This window comes from Papio anubis, chromosome 1 (genome assembly GCF_008728515.1).
Source record: "Papio anubis isolate 15944 chromosome 1, Panubis1.0, whole genome shotgun sequence".
Taxonomy (NCBI): domain Eukaryota; kingdom Metazoa; phylum Chordata; class Mammalia; order Primates; family Cercopithecidae; genus Papio; species Papio anubis.
This window is the reverse complement of record NC_044976.1, coordinates 94,907,909-94,928,215: the sequence shown is the minus strand read 5'-3', so window position 1 is coordinate 94,928,215 and position 20,307 is coordinate 94,907,909. Positions and strand designations below refer to the sequence as shown.

At 37.1% G+C, this 20,307-nt stretch overlaps 1 long non-coding RNA gene and 1 other non-coding gene across 2 annotated transcripts in view; both read right to left on the bottom strand.

The window, feature by feature from the left end:
- Positions 1-13,746: 13,746 nt before the first annotated feature.
- Positions 13,747-20,307, bottom strand: part of LOC103887011 — a 44,138-nt gene continuing 37,577 nt past the window's right edge. Inside the window, exon 3 of the long non-coding RNA XR_650927.3 lies at positions 13,747-18,363. This is a non-coding gene — a long non-coding RNA (uncharacterized LOC103887011). The remainder of the gene's footprint in view (positions 18,364-20,307) is intronic.
- On the bottom strand, positions 14,745-14,905 carry LOC116271826. Its single transcript, XR_004180592.1, has one exon. It is a non-coding gene; the product is annotated as a U1 spliceosomal RNA (small nuclear RNA).

Sequence of the window (20,307 nt, the reverse complement as noted above, 5' to 3'; positions counted from 1 at the left end):
AGATAGTGCCCACCAAGATTGAGGGTGGGTCTGCCTCTCCCAGTCCACTGACTCAAATGTTAACCTCCTTTGGCAGCACCCTCACGGACACATCCAGGATCAATACTTTGCATTCTTCGATCCAATCAAGTTGACACTCAATATTAACCATCATACCATGCAACTCATGCTATGTATTTTAGGGTATTGTTATACCAGCACTTCACTTTTTTCTTTTCAAAGTCCTGTGTGACACAGAATAAGCTAAGTTATGCTGTAGTAACAAACAGCCTCGAAATCTGGCATACAATAACACCATATTGATTTCCCAGTCATGAGTACCATAGCAAAACAGATCAGTAGAAAGGAAACACTGCTCATTGCTGTCACTCAGCAACCTGGACTGATTGAAGTTCCATCTAACTTATGCTTCTGCAATGTCCAAGACGGGAAAAGGGAAGTGGTTCCACCAGGAAATGTCACATATCACTTCATTCACCTTTTGTTCCCTAAAGCAAGTCATATGACCACATCTAATTTGAAAGAGTGAGGAGGTAAAACTTACCACCTCATGGAGGAAAGGAAAATTGAATATTTATAAATAGGCCAAATGACTACTGTAATTAGATTATTCAAAAGTAAATGAAGCTGCAGAATTTCTGAGTCTTTAATATATTGAAGTAAAATGTGACTCTCCCAGAGGGTGTTACACTAGCCAGACTGCCACTCTTATTTCAATCTGAGACCTTTTTTGTCTTCAGTAATTTCATGACACTAGTGTTTCATGAAATTCATATTAAGAAACTTTATATACACTAAAGGCTATTTTTAATTGACTATGTCTAGAAACAGAAACTGAGATAATATTGAATTCACAGACCTGAATAGCTGGTAAAATAATCTGAACGTTCTTCAGTACAATACATAGATAATCCGTACTCTTTGCTACTTTTTGATCAGCTACTATATGCCGAGTTTTGTACCATGTACTTTCGTGTGCATTTTCCCATTTAATTCTCATAAAGAAAAATACCTGGAAGATAAGTAATATTACTCCCATTTTATAGTTGAGAAAATTGGGACTTAAAGAGATTAAATAACTTAAACAGGACCTCACTATTAAGCAGCAGTGTCTGGATTTGAATCTGGGCCACGTGGTACCTGAAGCCATCATGTCCTTTTAGTACAAGGCTCAGTGTAATCAGAACCTCTCTGGGATGACTGACATGTCATTCAGTATTCTCCAGAGAAACAGAAGCAATTATATGTATATACACATTGTGTGTGTATGTCTGTGTGTGTGTTCAGAGGAAGAGAGTTATGCTGAGGAATTTGTCCACCCAATTATGGGACTGACAAATGTGAAATTTGTAGAGTGGGCCCGTGGGCTGGAAATTCAGGTAAGAGTTGATGCTTCAATCTTATATGTGAAATCAGTAGGGCAGGCCAGCAGGATGTAAGCTCAAGAAAGACTTATATATTATAGTATGAGGGAGAATTTCTTCTGGAAACCTCAGTATTTTGCTCTTAAGGCTTTCAACAACTTGGATGAAGTCCACCTACATTATGGAGAGTAATATGCATCGCTTAATGTCAACCAGTAGTGAATGTTAATCTCATCTACAAAAATACCCTCAGAACAGTGTTAGACTAGTATTTGACCAAATAGCTGGGCATCATAGCCTAGCTACCTTGGCACATGAAATTAACCATAACAAATGCAATAAAGTAATTTCTCTACCAAAGAAAAAATAATACCTAAAATATGTAACCTACATTTTAATCTTGCTATATCTAAGATTAAAAGTTCCATTCAGGAGAGAGATTTTTGTCTTTGTTTCTCTACTCCTGTTCCTCATCATCTAAATTAAGTTCATCCTAGGGTGCAGCAAAGCTGTCAGGATGCGGCTTTCACACTCCCACCCCCACCTATTCTCCAGCAAGATGCCCAGAGGACTCAGCATTAATCAACCCTCAAGTTTTAACTTGGTTTCATTCTTCCTTCATCTCCCTTTCTCTGGTTTCCCAACACTAACCCTTTCTATCAGAGCAATTTTTTTTTTTAAAGTTCCTTTTTAAAAAAGTAGTGAGGCCCTTTCTTTAAATAGTCTTTCTCAGAAGCCCCATGTGTAAAACAGATGATCAGATCTGCTGTTAAAGTTGGAGTAGAGATCCTGGGACTCTCCCACTCCAATTTTACAATCCCATCAACTTCTCCAAGCTGCTATTCCATCCAGGGAAGGTAAGTGAGCATCACATTAATAATGCCCAGCTGTTCCCCAGGCTGATATGAAGGTCCCAGAATGCCTATGGGAGGTTGCCCTGCACAGCATCATATTAATCCCAAGCTGTCCCTGTGAATGAGGCTCTGACTTCTGCTAGGACATATATGAATGTTCCTCCTTTTGCCCTGTGTATGTTTTCCAGTTATTACCAGTGACTGCTTCAGAGCTTGTCATAAAGCAACCCAATATGACTCTGTTATGGAAGAATTTACAAGAGCTGCCCTGAAAATGCTGCGCTTTGGATCAATGACTTTCCAAGTGGCTTAGTGCTACAATGGCTCCATAACCATGTGTCAAACATACTCAGGAAAAACTAATAGTTATTGTTTATTTACAGTAGTTAAGATTTTCTTGTACTAATAACACATTTACTTCAAAAGCATCTTACAAAAAGATGATGTCAAAAGGGCCTGTGGCCTGTTGTACAAAACCTGACAGTTTGAAAATTTTCATTTCAGAAAACAAAGGCCTCCTTTTCCCTTGAATGAGTAGAAAATTAGCAGTTCCAAAACAATAAAACTGACTTAATTGCTATATCATCAAAACATATTATTCATGCTTTGAGTTCTAAGTTAATTCCCTCCCCCATAAAAAGTTCTATCAATATTTTAGAAGTCCTCAGTTTTCACAATCAACGTGCATTTTGTCAGCAACTGCACTCTGAGAATAAATCAGTAAAATGGAAGTTTTGTGTTGAGTGGTCTATGACATGTCATGAATGCCCTTTGTTCGCCTTCTGAAAAGTGTGCCAAGGTCTTCTGAAGAAGATGTAAACTGTAAGAGCAAAACTGTCACATTCTTCACTTTTCCTGTGTTAGTATTTGTTTTATTTAGACTGAAAGAGTCCTGCGCAGACACCTCACCTATATTACGCACTCGCTCCGATGCAAACTCTTGCCACTGCTCCTAATGCCACAGTTAAAGTAAATAGAAAAGCTCTTTTGATAAAGAAGTGCCTTGAGACCTTGTGGTTTGTCAGAGCCGGGTTCTGTTAACTGGTTCCTTGCCTGTCATCCTTTATGCACTCTTAATGACAGTCAGGGATACCTGGTAGCCATCTACCAGTGAGTGTAGTAGTCACTGTAAATTGATGTCTGGGTGAGCTGACATGAGGCCCTGCAGAAAGACGATCACCCAGGAAGTCATGTGTTAGTACTGGCTCCCAGAAATGGTGTCTGAAAAAGCACTAAATAAAGCAAAAGACCTACTTTAAACGTGTAGCCAAGTCCCAATACCAGTTGTAGTAAGCCTTGGGCTAGGCAGGGATAGGGTGGAAGGGAGGGTTACACTGGGGGTTGGCTGGGGAACTACCATTGTAAAAAGGTCCCAACCTTTACACCTTCTGTATTTTTTTTATATTCTTGATTTCACACTACTCTGATTCATAATTTTTTCTTGTACTTTTCACCATCAGGTCAGCATATTTGTTTATAAAGTTGTTTAATCTGCATTGTATCTCCCTGCTACCTATCTATACATACATTTCTCACATACCTGTAGAATAAACTAGACATAGTAAGGCTACAATGACAAGGCCACAGGGGATGTGGTGTTGATGATGATGACGATGATGATGGTTTTTAGAGGGCTCATCTTCTTTGTGCCAGGCATCATTTTAAGTACTTTATATGCAGACCCTAGACATACAATCACGCAGAGTGACCCCTGCACCAGGATGGCCAGGAAAGCAGACAAGTGAGCTGAGATCTAGTGGAAACTTTGCTTGCCACGTTCTGCCTCCTAGAGAAGGGATGTGTGCACCCTGAGAGGCACCTTTGTCTAATTTCCACAATGTGCTTCTGGCCAGCGGCTAAGTTTATATGAATTCACTCATTTTATCTCCACAACAGTACTTTGAAGTATTGTTATAAAATATTTTAAAGTAAGAGGCAACTAGTGTTCAATAAAATCCCCCAAAATATAAATGGATGTGTCAGGATTTGAAAACACCAGTAAGAGCAGAGTTCATGCTTTGGTGAGCAGTAGCCCAGGATACAGGGCCACTGAATCCTGACACTGCCCTTTTTCTCTGTGATGGCACTTGAAATATTTACAATAGCATCTGCATCTTTGTTCATGCGCCCACCTTGTATCTAAAGTAAACTGCACTTCACAGAATTTCTGCAACATGCTTTAAAATACATCCTAAATGCTTTCTGTTCTTAGTCTTTAACAAATGGACACCAGATATGGGGAGAACACAGGTTCTCACAGGTAGCTATGAGAAAACAAAATGTACTTTTTGCTTTTTATTTGGTGGTATCACCTCACTTATTCACACACTATCCAGTATACCCAGATAGCTGTCTGAATGCACTGAAACGGTTTGTAAATCTTGGTGAGAAGTGGTTTTTATTTAAATGTAGAAATGACACCTTTGTCCTCAGATAGTTGACATTAAAAGGTTTCTATGAGGAAATAGAGCAGGAGGAAGGACATCAATGTGATTTCGCCACCTTGTGGCAGCTGATTAATTTTCAGCTTCTTTGGATCTCTGTTGTTGAATTTCAAGGACTTTCTTGCTGTTGATTATCTCCAGTTCATTTCTGTGGCAAAAATTCCTATGTGAATTTATCCCTGAGATTCAGCCTCTTTTCATTCTCAGGAACTTTCTCTGTTCACAAGTTGTGCATGACACATTAAGCACATCATTACTGATGGCCAGTACCATCCCATTTCCTTGGTGGCTAAAAGCACAATGTAACGTATTGAAGCAAGAAGGAGTGCTATACAAATATCAGCTAAAAGCAACCTACAGCCTATCTTAGGACACTGTATAGTTGTCACGTATTCAAATATTGCTTATCACTAGAGGGTGGGTCATGGTCAAATCTCCATTAATCATTTCTATCAAGACCTCCCACCTGCTACCTACGCAGCATGCTGGACTCAGTGCCTTGCAGGTGCTCCAGTAGTGTCAACGCATAGCGATGACTCTCAAAATTAGAAAATAACAGTAGTAACATCTTCTGTGATTAAGAATTCATAACAACCTCAGAAGGAATGAGTGTGTGGGAGGAAAATGCTTCTAAAGAAAGGCAAACTTCTTCCATACAGGTCTTTGGCAAACACAATCATCTCAAGAAAAGAAAGGGGATTAGAGTTTAAATATATAATAAAAAAGAACTGAAAAGTAATAAAACTTCAAAAGCTGCAATACACTGTGTTAATGCCACAAATGTTTCTATGGTATTTCAAAGTAACTAGAATGAGTACTTTTAGTAATTTATTCAAGTCAAGGAGATAAGAGCCTTAAACATACTCATTCTTAGCAAAAACGTGCTGTGGAAGGTATTGATCTTTCTGATCAGAAAGGAGTATATTTAAATGAAGACAGTACATTTTTGAAGCCTCGCAGATTTACAGTTTTGAAGCTTTTAACATAATGTGAGGATATACCTTCAACTTTACTGAAAGGAGACGACTCCAAGAAAAGAAATATCAAGGAAAAAGGTCTGAAAAGAAAGCAGGTTATCTGGGGTGACTGTTCCGTGTCATCAAGAAAGAGAAGAAAATAAATCTGACCAACATCTGAAGACAAACTCAAGCCACTTCAAGCCACAGGGCAAAGGGACAGGGAGGCCCCTGGATACTTGAACAGACCCTCCGGACTGGGGCATCTGTGAGGAACTTACCAGAAGAAAAAAGGTTTACTATGACTTAGTGATAAGTGTGTCACAATGAGGGGCTTTTGGAACACAACATTCCTAAGGCCGCTTGCACAGTTTGCAGGCCTGGGAGGGGTTTCCACAGGAGGCAAACTATTTCTTAAGGATGAGAGAAAACTAGAGAGAAAAAGAATAGAGGCTATCACATGAGATGAATTGAAATTTGGACTCACAGCCAGACACTGAAGACCATAGAAAAAAAGCCCCAAGGACGTGAAAACCTATTACTGTATAATAAAAGGCTTCTGGCCAGTGAGTCTTAGAATAGATAAAAATGAAGCAATAATTAGCAGGATTTTAAATATCTCTCTAAAATATAGTACAAAGATTTTCCTCCCTCAGGAGGTCTATAACTAAAGACGGACATAAAACTGGAGAAAAATTCTGTTTCCAAGTGTCTGAGTGGCAGTCTGAGTAATTTACCAGGTTTCTGGGAAGAAAAAGAAGAACCATCCAAAATTTCAGTCAATATTTATCTCTTAGGTTAATAAATCTTGCTCTTGACCTCAGTAGAAGTCAATACCTCCTGATTATTATATGCAAGTGCCTCCTGGGCCTTTCTATTTGTCCAGACTCATCATGGAATGAGTCACCAGTTTCCCAAGAGCCTCTTTCTGAGGCATGGGTGTAGACTGAAGAATCACTCACGTTTCAAAGGTGTGGGAGGGCTGCCAATAATTGGTGCTATCGCTCAACATTTACTTGAATCTCTAATTCTGATGTGTTTGCTTTTTCATTTTAGGCTTTGGGGCTGGTGCTCAGAGGTGAAGCGGGGCTGAGATATATTTGTGAAGCATTTCAAAGGCTGTAAAAGAGAGAGTAGCATGAGAGGCAAATGCAGAGGAGAATAAAGTATGTAGAATTTAGAGAAAGAGGACCTAACTTTAAATCTGGTTTATGCCACTAAGTGGCTATGAATTAATCACTCCGTTTCTTTGCACTTTAGCTGTTGCCTCTGTTAAAGAGGGCTGATACCAAACTTAAAAGGTTTTTGTGAGAATTAAACAGATCACAAAGATGGAAGTGATTTGTCATCTAAAGCATATCAGACATTGCCAACTGAATCCTAAGAAGAATATAAGTTTGAATTCGTCCCAGTGGTGAAAGTTTTAAATGGGAAAAATAAAGCGGATCTTTTTTCTGTTTCTTTAGAAAAATAAATGAATTACAAAATTTCGTTAAAGGTGTGTTTGTCTGTTAGGGACATGATACTTAGAGACAAACTTTACAGTAGAATTAGGAGGTATGTATTTCCTTTTCTTCATACATTTCCTCTCACTTGCACAGCTTCAGCTTCTGCTGGGAATTAGACATCTTGGCTCAGAAATGATCAAGGTCAATGATTATTTCCTTTCACCTTTCTCAAAACAGATTTTTCATTTAAAAGGTGCAGAGATGCTTATGTCTTTACAGTTCTGTTTGGTGCATCAAGTTGACTTGAGGAATCTAATTTTGCCAGGGCAGAGAGAATATAGAAACACGGGATAACTAAGCCCTGTCATGTGGTTTTCTAGGGAACTCTGCAGTTTGCCAGTGGAAGTTCAGCAAAACTCTGGCTCATTAGCCCATTGTTAAAATGATGCTCACAAGATCTTTCGCACTTTGTCCCACCACAATTCCAAAAAAAAAAAAAAAAAAAAAAATTGCTGATATAAAAGGACTAGACAATGAAATTTGGTGTGTATTTGTTCGTTTTATCTCAGATGTGTGTACAATATACAGACATTTCTTTCAATTCCACCAATTTGCATTTCAGAAGTAAGATGTCAACTGACCAGCTCAGAACTGGAGAGCTGAGCCCTCTTTCCAGTTTAACCAGGAACTCATTGGATAATTGTCTGAGTCTTTTTTAATTTTCTGTGACTGAAATTCTCAGGTATAGTATTTGACCATCCTTCCCATCAAGCCCTGCCCAAATACAAAGAATGCTTTAAATATTTATTATTTTGTAGACTAAAGATGTCCTGCACGCTGATGGAAAGCGTGTGTTCGAGTTTCACATTTTAAACAGCCCTCTGAACAAACCTTATGATCAGATTGGTGCGTAAAGTCCTGTTGAGAACATGGTTCCTAATCTGTATCCTAAAGGTTCATTTATGGTTTACTTTCCGTTTTCAAAAATTAATTAAACATTTTTTAAACTAAAGTATCTAATTTATTTTGGCCATTGCAAAATTTAAAGAGATGCAGAAAGAACAAAATTAAAATTTTATTATCCAAATGTAATATTTTTCCTCCCACTTTTCTTTACTATATTTTCTAAAATTGTAAAAGTAGCACATCTTCTTCATATGATGCAAATAGTACTAAGGTATTAGTTGTCTATTACTAGTACTAGGTACTGGTTGAGGAGGAAAAGTTTACCATCTTTCCTTTCCCACACTCCTGAGGTAATCAAAGTGACAGTCTGGTATGAATCATTTGGCACCTTCCTCCATACTCAAACAAACATGTACAAACAAATGATAATTTTAAATTTTTTTAAACAAAAATTGAGTCATACTATATGCATTATTCTGAACTCTCACATATTTTATACTGTTAAACAGTTAAATTTACATATCCATTACACATTTATATGAATATATTTAAGTAATTCTTTTTCCATAGCAGTGTGTGCTTGATTGTATCAGTGTTGGGGCTTAAAATGACAAATATTTATATCTTATAGTTTCGGAGTATGAAGAATCTGGAAGAATTTATATCTTATAGTTTCTGAGTATGAAGAAGCTGGGTGGTCCTAGCTTAGAGTCTCTCATCAGGCTGCAGTCAAGGTGTTGGCTGAGGGTGCCATCATCTGAAGGCTTGAAGAGGGCTGGAGAATTTGCTCTCAAGATGGCTCTCTCACATGGCTGTTGGCTGGACCTCTTAGTTCTGCTGTTCAAGAAAAGAGGCCTTCATTTCTTGACACGTTGGCCTCTGCACAGGACTGCTTAAATGTCCTTACCACATGGTAGTTGGCTTACCCCAGGGTGAGTAATTCCATGAGAACAAGGTAGAAGATGATCTTTTATGACCTAGCTTTGGAAGGCTCACAGCATCATTTCTACAGTATAACTAAGGAACACCTAAGTTGCTTCTCCTTTTTACTAAGACAAAAAGAGCTGATTTAGGGATGGATATTATCATTCTTTTCATATTTCCTTTTATAATAGTACAATTGGGCAGAGTCTAAAACTAAATAGGTCATGCAATTTGGGGGTGCAATTGTAGAACTATAATTCCTCTAGAAATGAATACGTAAAAGTTTCTATCGGAAGACAAATAAGAGGAGCTTATTGCTGATAAACAATACCTTTTATTATTCTTGATGATTGTGGTTTCTATGCACCAGAAAACAAAGCTGTTTTACACTCTCTCTATTCATTACCAGGTGCAAAACTTTTATGCACTGAATTCGTAATTATCATGTTTTGTTTCTAAGGGCATCTGTTTGAAAACCAGGATAAGAGTTGTTCCTGTAGAAGACTTCTCCTCTTAATACTACTAATTAACATTTATTTAGCCTTTACTTTGGTGCCAGGTTATCTGCTAAATACTTTGTAAGCATTATTTCATTCAAACCTCTTAACAATTTAGGTGTATAAACCGTTTTTCAAACAAACAAACAAAAACAATGAATCTTAGAAAGTTGAGCACTTACCCAGAGTCTCACAGCTAGTACATGAAGCAACTGGGGTACCGACCACATAAATCTGACTCCAGGGCCCAAATGGGTGATTACTACCTGATATGGTTTGGCTGTGTCCTCACCCAACCCTCACCTTGAACTGTAATGATCCCCATGTGTCAAGGGTGGCGCCAGGTGGAGATAATTGAATCATTGGGGCAGTTGCCCCCGTACTGTTCTTGTTGTGGTGAATAAGTCTCACCAGATCTGATGGTTTTAAAAGTGGGAGTTTCCCTGAACAAGCTCTCTGGCCTGACGCCATGTAAGATGCGCCTTTGCTTCTCCTTTGCCTTCTGCCATGATTGTGAGGGCTTCCCAGTCATGTGGAATTGTGAGTCCATTAAATCTCTTTCTTTTATAAATTACCCAGTCTCTGGTATTTCTTCATGGCTTTATGAAAATGGACTGATATACTACCCCATTCTGAGTCTCAGTATCAGTACCATGAAATAGGCCTAAAGTTGGGAGTATTTGAAGACATTTGTAATATGTAATAATTGTAGAAGAGGAGGTCTTTACTTTCATGATAATTTAAAGCTTCTTTATCATCTGTTTTGCTTTGGCAATGAAGTTTGTCAGTGTCAATAATTTCAAAGATGATTTCTGCATGCGGGAAAGATTATTCAGAGCTTTATTTTAGCTAAAAATATGTTTGAATTATTAGACTTAAAATTTGAAAGCTTAGTTGTTCCATAATGTTGTATTTATATGTCTAGCAAATGTAGCAATCACTTATATGAGGCCTTTGATTAATGTTTAGTTCCATTTACAAACTAGTTAATTAAACTCCTTTAAACATTTTACACCAAATTTATAAATTAAATGTATTTGATTTCTTATTTAGATACTTCAAATGTGTGATTTAAAAGTAAAATTTTCCAGAACATTTAAAATACCTCTAATGCTTCTAATAAATTAAACCTGGAAATATTACAAACCTTAAGTTCTCCTAAATGTTTTAATACTATATAAGCTACTGCAATGACTATATAAACTAAATAAAATTTCAACTTCAATTCACAGGCCTAAATCAATTACCTATTTACACATTGTAAATTGAATCACACATTTTACCTGTTCTCTAATAAACTAAAATATCTTAAACATTATAAATACCCCAAAGTCAAGCATGCTTCCTTAATATATACTCATATTAATACTGTGTTTGGTTTTCTTAACTAGTTCTATAATTAAAACTTCCCAGCTGAGAAAATAATTATCTACTAGGGACACAATTATAATATCCTAAGCAGTGTTGGGGCATGTTTTCCTAAGCAGTCAAGAGTGAATATCAAGAGATAGGGGCTAGGGTGGTGAATGAATTATTTCTAGTGACCCAGTGAGATGCGTAGAGCCCTATTCATAGTCACTGTATCTCATGGACACCTAAATTAAAAAAAAAAAAAAAAGTCTGGTCTCATAATCTATGTACCCTTAACCTTGAGCTGATCAAGAAATTCTGTTGCCCTCACCTAAGTTGCAGCTTCATTTGAGTGGCTTTGTGTTTCTTTTGATCTTATTTGGACATCTTTTCACCTAGCTCTGTAGACTTTTCAACTTGACAGAATTCTGAATTGCTTAGTATTCTTTTTACTTGTTAGCTATACAGATTAAAACAAGAGCCAATTCAATCTCTCATGCCTTTTTTTTTGACAATGGGACACAACCATCAAAACCATCCAGCCAACATGCTCCATTGAGGGTGGTGATGGTTAAGTGAAATAACTCACACAAAACTCATATCACAGCGTCTGGAATATAGTATGTGCTCAGTAAATACTCATAGAGCTCAATTAGTAACTATTACTAATTCTGCTAGTACAACAGCTATTGTTACTGGGAGCTATTGCAAAACACTGTTAAGAATATTTAATTTTGGTGACAGGGCTATAGAAAAATGTCCTCCTAAGGTGTACTCATGTTTTATTTATGGCAACAAAACTGTGAGGAGGCGCGGCACGCGCATGTGTAGTTATACTCCCAAAACAGAAGCATCAGTTTAACTGGTCATTGTTGATAGTGGTCAAGAAGTAACAGCAGAGGATGCTGGAAGGGAGAAGAAAAGTAGCTATAAGCTGCGAGTTGGAGATTTCCCAGAAAGCAAAAGTATAAAGCTAGAGATTCTATAGTAGCCCAAGGAGCTCCTTTTCACTAGGGAGGAGGAGTCTGATGATAGCACTGTCCTTTTATAACAGTTCGTAACCCAGTGGTCAGAATTCAGGATTAAAGTTCCAAGAGGCCAGTATAGAGGGAAATGAGAAAATCAGGCATGGAAGACCTACCACTGCAAACTGGCTGGGATCAGAGTGAGGTGAGTGAGGTGTCCAAGTCACAAAACGTTATTCCACTCTTCCAGTTAGGAAGAGTGATAAGAATAAGAAGAAAATTCAGCATGACTGGTAAAACTTACAGGATCATGGGCTGACTCTTTACCAAGTCAGATGGCTCTTATTATGGCAATAATTTTTCACAATTGAAATATTTATTATTATGTCCTATATAACAAATAAGTAACTTGGATGCAAGAAGTTCCAACATTGGTTAATTCAGAGACACAACGTTATCTATACCTCGGGTGTTTTCCAACCTTTTCTTACTTGTTGTTGGTCTTTATGTTCAGGCTTGTCCCTCATTATCTCAAGAGTTACTGAATCATTAAGAGTCCCAGGCAAAATAGCTGACCTTTAAATTAGGAAAGCTCAAGATTATTTATAAAAAGTATAGGCAGAGTGTAGGAAACCACAAGGGATAATGCTGTTCCCCAAAGGGCCAGTAACAACAGCAGGACTGCCACCATTCCTAAGTGTGGTAAGGCAATAGGAGGGAGCAGCTACACCTGCTAGAACCAGGAAAGAGGAGGCATGTAGAGCAACTGACTGAGAAGAGCTATGACCTTCAGTATAAGGAAAGAGCCATCATCTGTGAAGACTGCGGGGAGAGGGGTAGAGGAATCACTGCTTCTCTCACTTTCTATTATTCCAATCACCTGCCAGAGCTCCTCATGGGTTAAACTCAATGGGAAGTCAGAGAGAAAGGGAACGCTTTAACTTGTCCATGTAGATCAGCCTTCTCTGAGAGCGGAATGCAGAAGGGAGGGGAGTGCATCTGGAGAGTGAAACAGAGGGTATCCAGCTTCGCCCTTATGCTCTAGGCATCAGATCCTCACACAGCCACTTCTAGGGACAGGAAGGAGTCTCTCTCGGTGTGTCTTATTAGTATTATTATTTTAGAGAGACTGAAACTTTCTCTGAAGCCTCACAGAAAATTCTCTCACAGATCTCATTTTCTGGTCCTGAATTATGTGTCAATTTTCTAGCTGCAAGGGAACTTAGGAAAATTATAGTAGTATCAGTCACTATAATGGGTGTAGGGGGATATGCAGGAAATCACAGCTGTGTGGGCAATCAGTAGTTGTGCATGTTATAAGAAAAATGCATTTCTTTTCAAAACTTAGAAAATATCTAATAAATGGCTATTACTAAAAAGACTGGCCACACCAAGTGTTGCAAGGGTGTAGAGCAGCTAGAACTATCATAATCTGGTAGGAATGTAAAATGATACAACCACTCTAGAAAAAATACGAAAGTTTCCTAAAAAGCTAAATATACATCTACCATAGAATCCAGTAATTATAGTTGTAGATATTTACCCACTAAAAGTTGAAGCGTACGTTAGTAAAAAGCCTTACCAACAAATTTATAGTATTCTTATTTCTAATAGCTCCCAAATGAAAACAACCTAAATGTTACTAAACAGGGGACAGGATAAACAAATTATGGTATATCCACACAATGAACTATAATTCTGCAATAAAAAGAATGAACTATTGGTACATGGATGAATCTCAGAATAACTATGCTGAATGAAATAAGTCAGCAAGAGAATATATACTATCTGAATCTATTTAATAAAAAAACTCTAGAAAGTAAATACAAAGTCATCTGTAGTGATGGAAAGCAGTGGTTTCTTGGAGGGTAGGAATGAGGAACAGATGGGTGAGGGAGGACAAAGGGGCATAGGGAAACTTGGAGGGGTAATGAATATGCTGATTATCTTGTGAAGGTTTCGCAGGTCTATTCATATGTCAAAATGGATCAAATTGTACACTTTAAAGTGTATACATTAAAATATATGCAGTTGATATGTCAATTGTAATACAATGCTGTTTTTGAAAAAAAAATTAATTTTAAAAACTAACAAATACAGAAATTTTAAGATTAAAGCATTGTATAAGTCAAGGTATTTTGTGGCAGTCATGAATCTCAGTTCACACCAGGTATCTGAGTAGAGAAGGTCACAGTTTCCCTGCTGAAGAATTCTCAGTAAAAGCCTATGTGGCCCGGCCAGCCAGAACTCTGAGGACTAACCCCTTACACGGTCACAGGGTCTGGCCAGGGTCTAGTATATGAAGGAAAAATTACACAAATTTTCTGTCTTTCTTTTTTCCTTGTTGATGATGTATACAAGTAGTTTCTGTACCACTTTTTATTTGAGCATTGAGCATCCTGGACTGGTGAATGATATTTATCTTTTTCTTTTATTCCCTCTCTTGTTTTCCTTTTTTCTATCTTCAGGAGATTTTCTCATCTTTATCTTTCAACTCTTCTGTTGAATTTAAACATTTTTTCTATTATAATTTTACTTTCCAAAGCTCATGTTTCCTCTATGTTCCTTAAAAACAAGTCCTCTGTTCTTGTTTCATAGTAATAGTAGTTTCCTTATATTGCTGATGATTATGAGTCATAGTGATGTCTTTTCCTCTTTAACTTCTCTCCTTTCGTTATCTCTGTTCTCCAAGTAGTGTCCACTTTTGATTGTTTTGGACTTTATAATTTTCCATTGTCTGATCCTTGATGGTTCATGTTTAAGAACAATTTTTTTTTTTAAAGGCTGGTTGGAAATTCATGGTGTGAGATTAGCTGACTGAAGTATTTACTGCACGGGATCTGGCAAGGCCGTTTATTTAAAGAACCTCAAATGTTGTATTCTTTGTCTCTTTGGGAGCAATCCATTCCCCAGTCCTCTACTTAGGCTGAAAGCCTGATTGCCTGTGTTCTGGGAACCACAAAAGTAATTGGATCCCCAATTTCAGGGATCATATGCAGACATTCACATAGGCTTTCTTTTTTCTTTTCTTTAACCAAGGGAGAAGCAAACGCAGTCTCCCACTACCACAAATTATGCAGATGAATTTCCCAAATGTGGGTAAATCACAGGGTCAACATATCTGAAATGCAGCATTTAAGCCTCACTCTGGGAAAACCACCTTTGTGATAAGGGTATCTCCCCCGCCAGGTAAATATGCACATACGCTTTCTAAGTTCAGTGTGTAGAACCCCTGACCTTAACACTCACTCCCTGTACGGAGACCCTCTGCTTTATTACCTCCAGGGAATGTAACTTTATTCTTTCATTGTACTGAGAGGAGCAGATGCCTAGCTGTGTGAGGTTGGGAAGGGGCTCTGACTACTAGGCTTTTTAAAATCAATCTTCCTCCTCAGAGTCTTCTTCACCTCTTCCCTGTTTCTACAGAGGTTGAGGCTTTCGGAGGACTCTGCAACACAAAACATGTTGGATTTTAGCTTTCTCTGTTGCTAGTTTATGATTCCATTCTTTTTCAGGTCTGCAAACTCATTTACCAATTGTTACTTTGTTTTCCAACCTCCAAAATGTTGTTGCTGTTGTCCCCTCTCCAAGTCACCCCCTACTTGGGTGTATACCTTAAGAAATGCCTTTTCTGATGATTAGGTGTAGTTTCACAATGGAGCGATGTTAGCTGTGGAGTGACATGAACTTTTCTATATCTGTGGACATGGTCCTGATCTACCTCCTGTGGTTCTTAACCATGGTGGAAGTCCCATCAGTAGGCATCTGTGACAGACTGTGACCAGCTGAACTACGGAACAAATAAGAAGGTTCGAGTGCAACCCTCCTATTACAAGAAGACAAAGGGTTTAGATTATATCCTTTTCTGGTCTTTACTTAAACAATATGCATGAGAGAAACAGCAAGATTATATATTTTAGCAATAATTAAAAGTAGTAAAAAGTCAAATTAAAATTTTTCAGTTTTTGTAGAACATTTATCTAATCTATAAACAGATAAGATAGATATATTTAATTTGTATAATGGGGTTGGTAAGATTAAAAACATAATTTTTTCTCAGAGTGGTATCCCAGAGCTGTCCTCCAGCTACATTCTTGCCTTATGTACTTTCCTGTGTTTAGGATGAAAACAGAGATGTTTTGGTGTATAAGCTTGGATATGCATATCTATAATAGTATCAATATTCTGTTACATGATTAGACGGCTCTTCTGTACTATTTGGGTGTGTTCCCGTCATAGAACTATTTCCTTCTCACTAAAAACCACAGATTCTAAAACTTAGTTGAACTGATCAATGCCTCTAGCTAACCAACATTTGTCACATTTCCAGTGGCTTTGGAATTATTGCAAATTAATTACCGATTTGTCTTGAGCTATGATTCATTGTAAAGTACTTAAAACCAGTAAAGACAGAAAGACCTGCCATTTAGCACAGAGGTGTCTCTGGAGCTTCTTAGCACTGTGAATTGTTGTGTGAATTTATATGGATAAACCAAATGAGGTTGTTTATGAGAAACTTATTCTCAAAGTTCATAAAGGCTTTCAGGCTGGAACTTGGCTGCTGATGGCAAATGCACAAGTAGATGTAAATGTAATTCAACCATTAAAATCTGAAACCATAAAGGCAAGGAAATTCACAGTTAAAGGAGGAAATGGGTTGTGCAGTGTGTTCTCCAGCCGTGATGCACAATGGGGTGTATTAAGGAATTGGAGACACCCCATAGTGTGAGACGTTCAAGGCATCTCTCATGTTTCATCCCTAACAGATTTCTGAGCATTTATGGACTTGAATATTGCTTCTAAAGTACCCTCTTTTGGGAGGAGCCTAGAAAGGAAAGAAACTTCTGTGTTTTTCCTTCATTATTACAATGTAGCCAGGGATGGAGGTAGGAGGGGTGGATTCACATGGTGTGAAAGAATTTTGGGCTAGTAATCTAAAACACTGATGTTCTGGCTGACTCTTCCTCTAGGATTTCATGCATTCATGATGCTGTGTGCAGACCTCAGTTTAGGCAAAACTACAGAACAGAGACTTAGTGTAGCCCTGCATGCTCTGTTCAGCTTGGATGTACAGAATTTAATTTTTTATCAACATGAGAGCTATTTGGAACAATGGGAAATTGTTTTCCATTTCTACTTCTCTCAACTGCAGAAAAATAAAATCTCAATTTGGCTTTCTGTGAATGGCTGGTTAGTGACAAATAGAAAGTCTTAGAAATGACCTAACTTGCATATATTTTGTGGTTTCAAAAAACTCCTCATTTAAAATATACATTTTTTAAAAGTCAGTCTTTAAAAGTGACATGCTTTTTAGATGACCTAGTAAATATAATAGCTCAACTGAAGGGAAGAGTCATCTTGAAAAGTGCAGCCTAGAAGGAAGTCTTTCCATTGCCTGAAAATGTAAGGCTATTGGGAAGATGTCAACTGCTGTCTAGAGAAACAAAGGATAAGTGTGTTTTGTTTTTTAAAAAACAAAGTTTCATTATACAAGCTTGTGTATTCCACATCTGAATTTGAAATTAATCAGGACAAGAGGGCCTAAAGTATAGGGAGAAAGATAGTTGAAATGGCAAATGATGAACCAGGTATGTGATTGATGTCATGTGAATAGCCACTGTTTTAATAAGCCAAGGAGCCTGTATTGGCCACCACCATGATATAAAAAACATATGGCCATGTGCATTTAAGGTCTTAAAAATGACTCCACCCCTATCATCTACACCAAAAGAAAAATGTTTATAATAATACATATATTGACTTCTGCTTTCTAGTCAATAACAAGATTTATTGTCCCACTCTTCAGTCAATTTTAACCTCTTTGGGTCAACAAATCTTGATATTGATCTCAACAGAAGTCAATACCTGCTTATTACTTACCTCCACATTTAGACGCCTACCAACAATTCTTATGGGCATTCCTTTGACATAGAAAAGTGAATACTGGCTGTCTACTTTCTATACAAGATGTATTTCTGTGGGCTTCATATAGAATGTCACTTTTATAAGCCTAAAGTCAGATCTAGTTATAAAACAAAATGAGAAAAAAAGATAGATGGTTTCCAATATCTGTAATTATGAACTAGACAGAGGTTTAGTATTCCCTTATCATTTCCTAAATAATAAAATCACGATCTTTTATATTAATTATGCTCTAGTCATTTCCTACATCAAAGATAATTAGGCAACATGATATTTTTCATTCACCAAAGAGAGAACACAATAAATATTTTTAACAATGAAACCTTAATGTGGTATAAGGTTAAAATAAACAATAATAAATAAAATAAATAAATAGTATCTCAAATGTTTTTAAAAACAAGAAAAGCAGACTAGTTATCCATTCCAGCAATTACCCAAATGTCTGCCAACCTCTAACCTCTAAATGTTGACTTTAGTCAAAGACATTCTAGGTTAGATAACTAAGTAACTATCAGGAAGGGAGTTTTGTTTGTTTGTTTGCTTGGCAACTGAAAAGAAATGATGATCAAGGAAGCAGCCTTGCCTGGAGTTTTTAATGAATGTGAGACAAGCCCTACCAAAGGCAATTATTAAACCATCCCCCAAAGTTGTTTGTTCTGCGTACAAATGCAGTCCTGGTTCCATAAAACCTCTAGGTGTAAAACAGCATCATCAGCCTTCTTGCCAGCCTCACCTGTTGAAATATTAAAAAGGAAGAATAAAACACCAATATGTACAAACCCAGGGGCAGACAAAGCAAAATACACTCAAGGCTGTAAGAAATTAATTTTTCAAATTCAATAAATAAACCTTCATTGCATACCTATGTTAAACTGCTTAAAATTAAAATTCAAGAATACTTATATTTTGTACTGCTCTTGAAATACTTTACCCTCCCTAGACTGACTCACACACACCATAAAGTCCACATTTAAAACTTATGTTTTGCTGCAGGCGAAATGCCAATAAATAATAACAAAAAGGGAAGAAAAGAAAAGACTAATAGAGCCAGGTGACACAGATCACTTTATCAGCAGCCCAAGTTTGCTTCTGTACAGTCCTATTTTCCAAATAATATAACTGTGAACAAATTTGCAGAAACTAAAAATGGAACATTAGGAGAAAAAAGAACACTTAAGTACATAAATGTGTGTTAATTCCAAATACGTATACACTTTCATAATAACTGAAAGTTGTTTTCTAAAAGATGTGAAAGCATGTCCTTTCAATAGCCACTACTAGTGTGTTAATCAATTTTTACAAGCTTTGTCTGAGAGAGTTAATTTTTCCAAACGATGTCACTAATTTCACATTGTGCTTCTTGAATAAACTCATTAGCTTCCCCTGTAAGTCTTAGTTTCTATTCACCAAAATTACCTGCTCAAAAGTGACAAATACAGTAGGGAGAAAAAATAAAGCCTGTTGTTGTACTGACTCTGAATTCCTTTTGAAAACTTAATCACTTAGTTTGTGAGTTTAGACCCAACTCTAAGGTCATCTTGCAGATTCAGTTCTCATTTTTTCCTCCCCTCTCCCCACAGAAATCAGGAGAACTAGGGTCATGTGCCCTCCATTCAACTTTGCAAGGATGGACATGTGGGAAGACTAAGTGATCAGGACAGTGGTGAAATGGCTATATTGTATGATGTTTTTAAGGCTAATTTGTTACGGACTTAAGAAAGGTGAGGAAGAAAAATTGTTTTTCAAACTCGACACTATTGATATCTTGAGTGGAGAATTCTTTGTTAGAGGAGAGAGGAATTGTCCTGTGCGTTGTAGAATGTTTAACAGCATTCCAGATCTCTGACAACAAAATGCCGGTAATACCACCCTAGTAGATGTGACAACCAAAAGTATCTCCTGACCTTGCCAATGTTCCATTGGTGACAGAACTTTCATACCAAGATACATTCTTATATGGAAGTAAAGCATCAAAAAATATTGCAAAATCATCGATTACTGTAACCATGAGGGACTGGTTAAATTGAGGTAGCCATTGTGAATTACTGTAGACAAAACAAACCCCACAATTACTGAATCATCTCTTCAAATGTGTTTATTCTTATGAATTGAGTCCTAGTTCCATAAGACCTCCGGATGTCAAACAGAATCACTAGCCTTGTAGTAAGTGAAAACACAGAACAGCATCTTTGAAAGTCAAGTCTGCAAGTCCATATTGAGAGTTGAATCTGAGAATTTCAGAACTGGAAGGAATCTTGGAGAACATCTATACAAATATTGTCTTTTTACTGATGGACACTGAGTCTAGCCAGCGTATCAGACTTATCTAACATTACGTAGCTAGTTAGTGGTAGTGCTGAGATAAGAATCCAAATCTTTGAAATCCAAATCCAGATTCTTTCTTCTATATCAAAGTATAGGTCTATTTAGTATGGTAGGTTACTGAAGTTTTTCACTGAATGTTTTTCAGCCCCATTCATATATGTAAATTTAAAGCATAGCAATAGTCTAGTTAAAATTTGCTTCAAATTTTTAAGAATCAGATCTTATGGCTTTGATTATCATCTCAGATAATTTTCCAGATGTCAGCTTTTATTTAGTAATAGGCATGTTCATCTTGAGATCCATTTTAAAGCATCTTGGCACTTTCTTTTGGAAAATGTTATGTCATAATAAT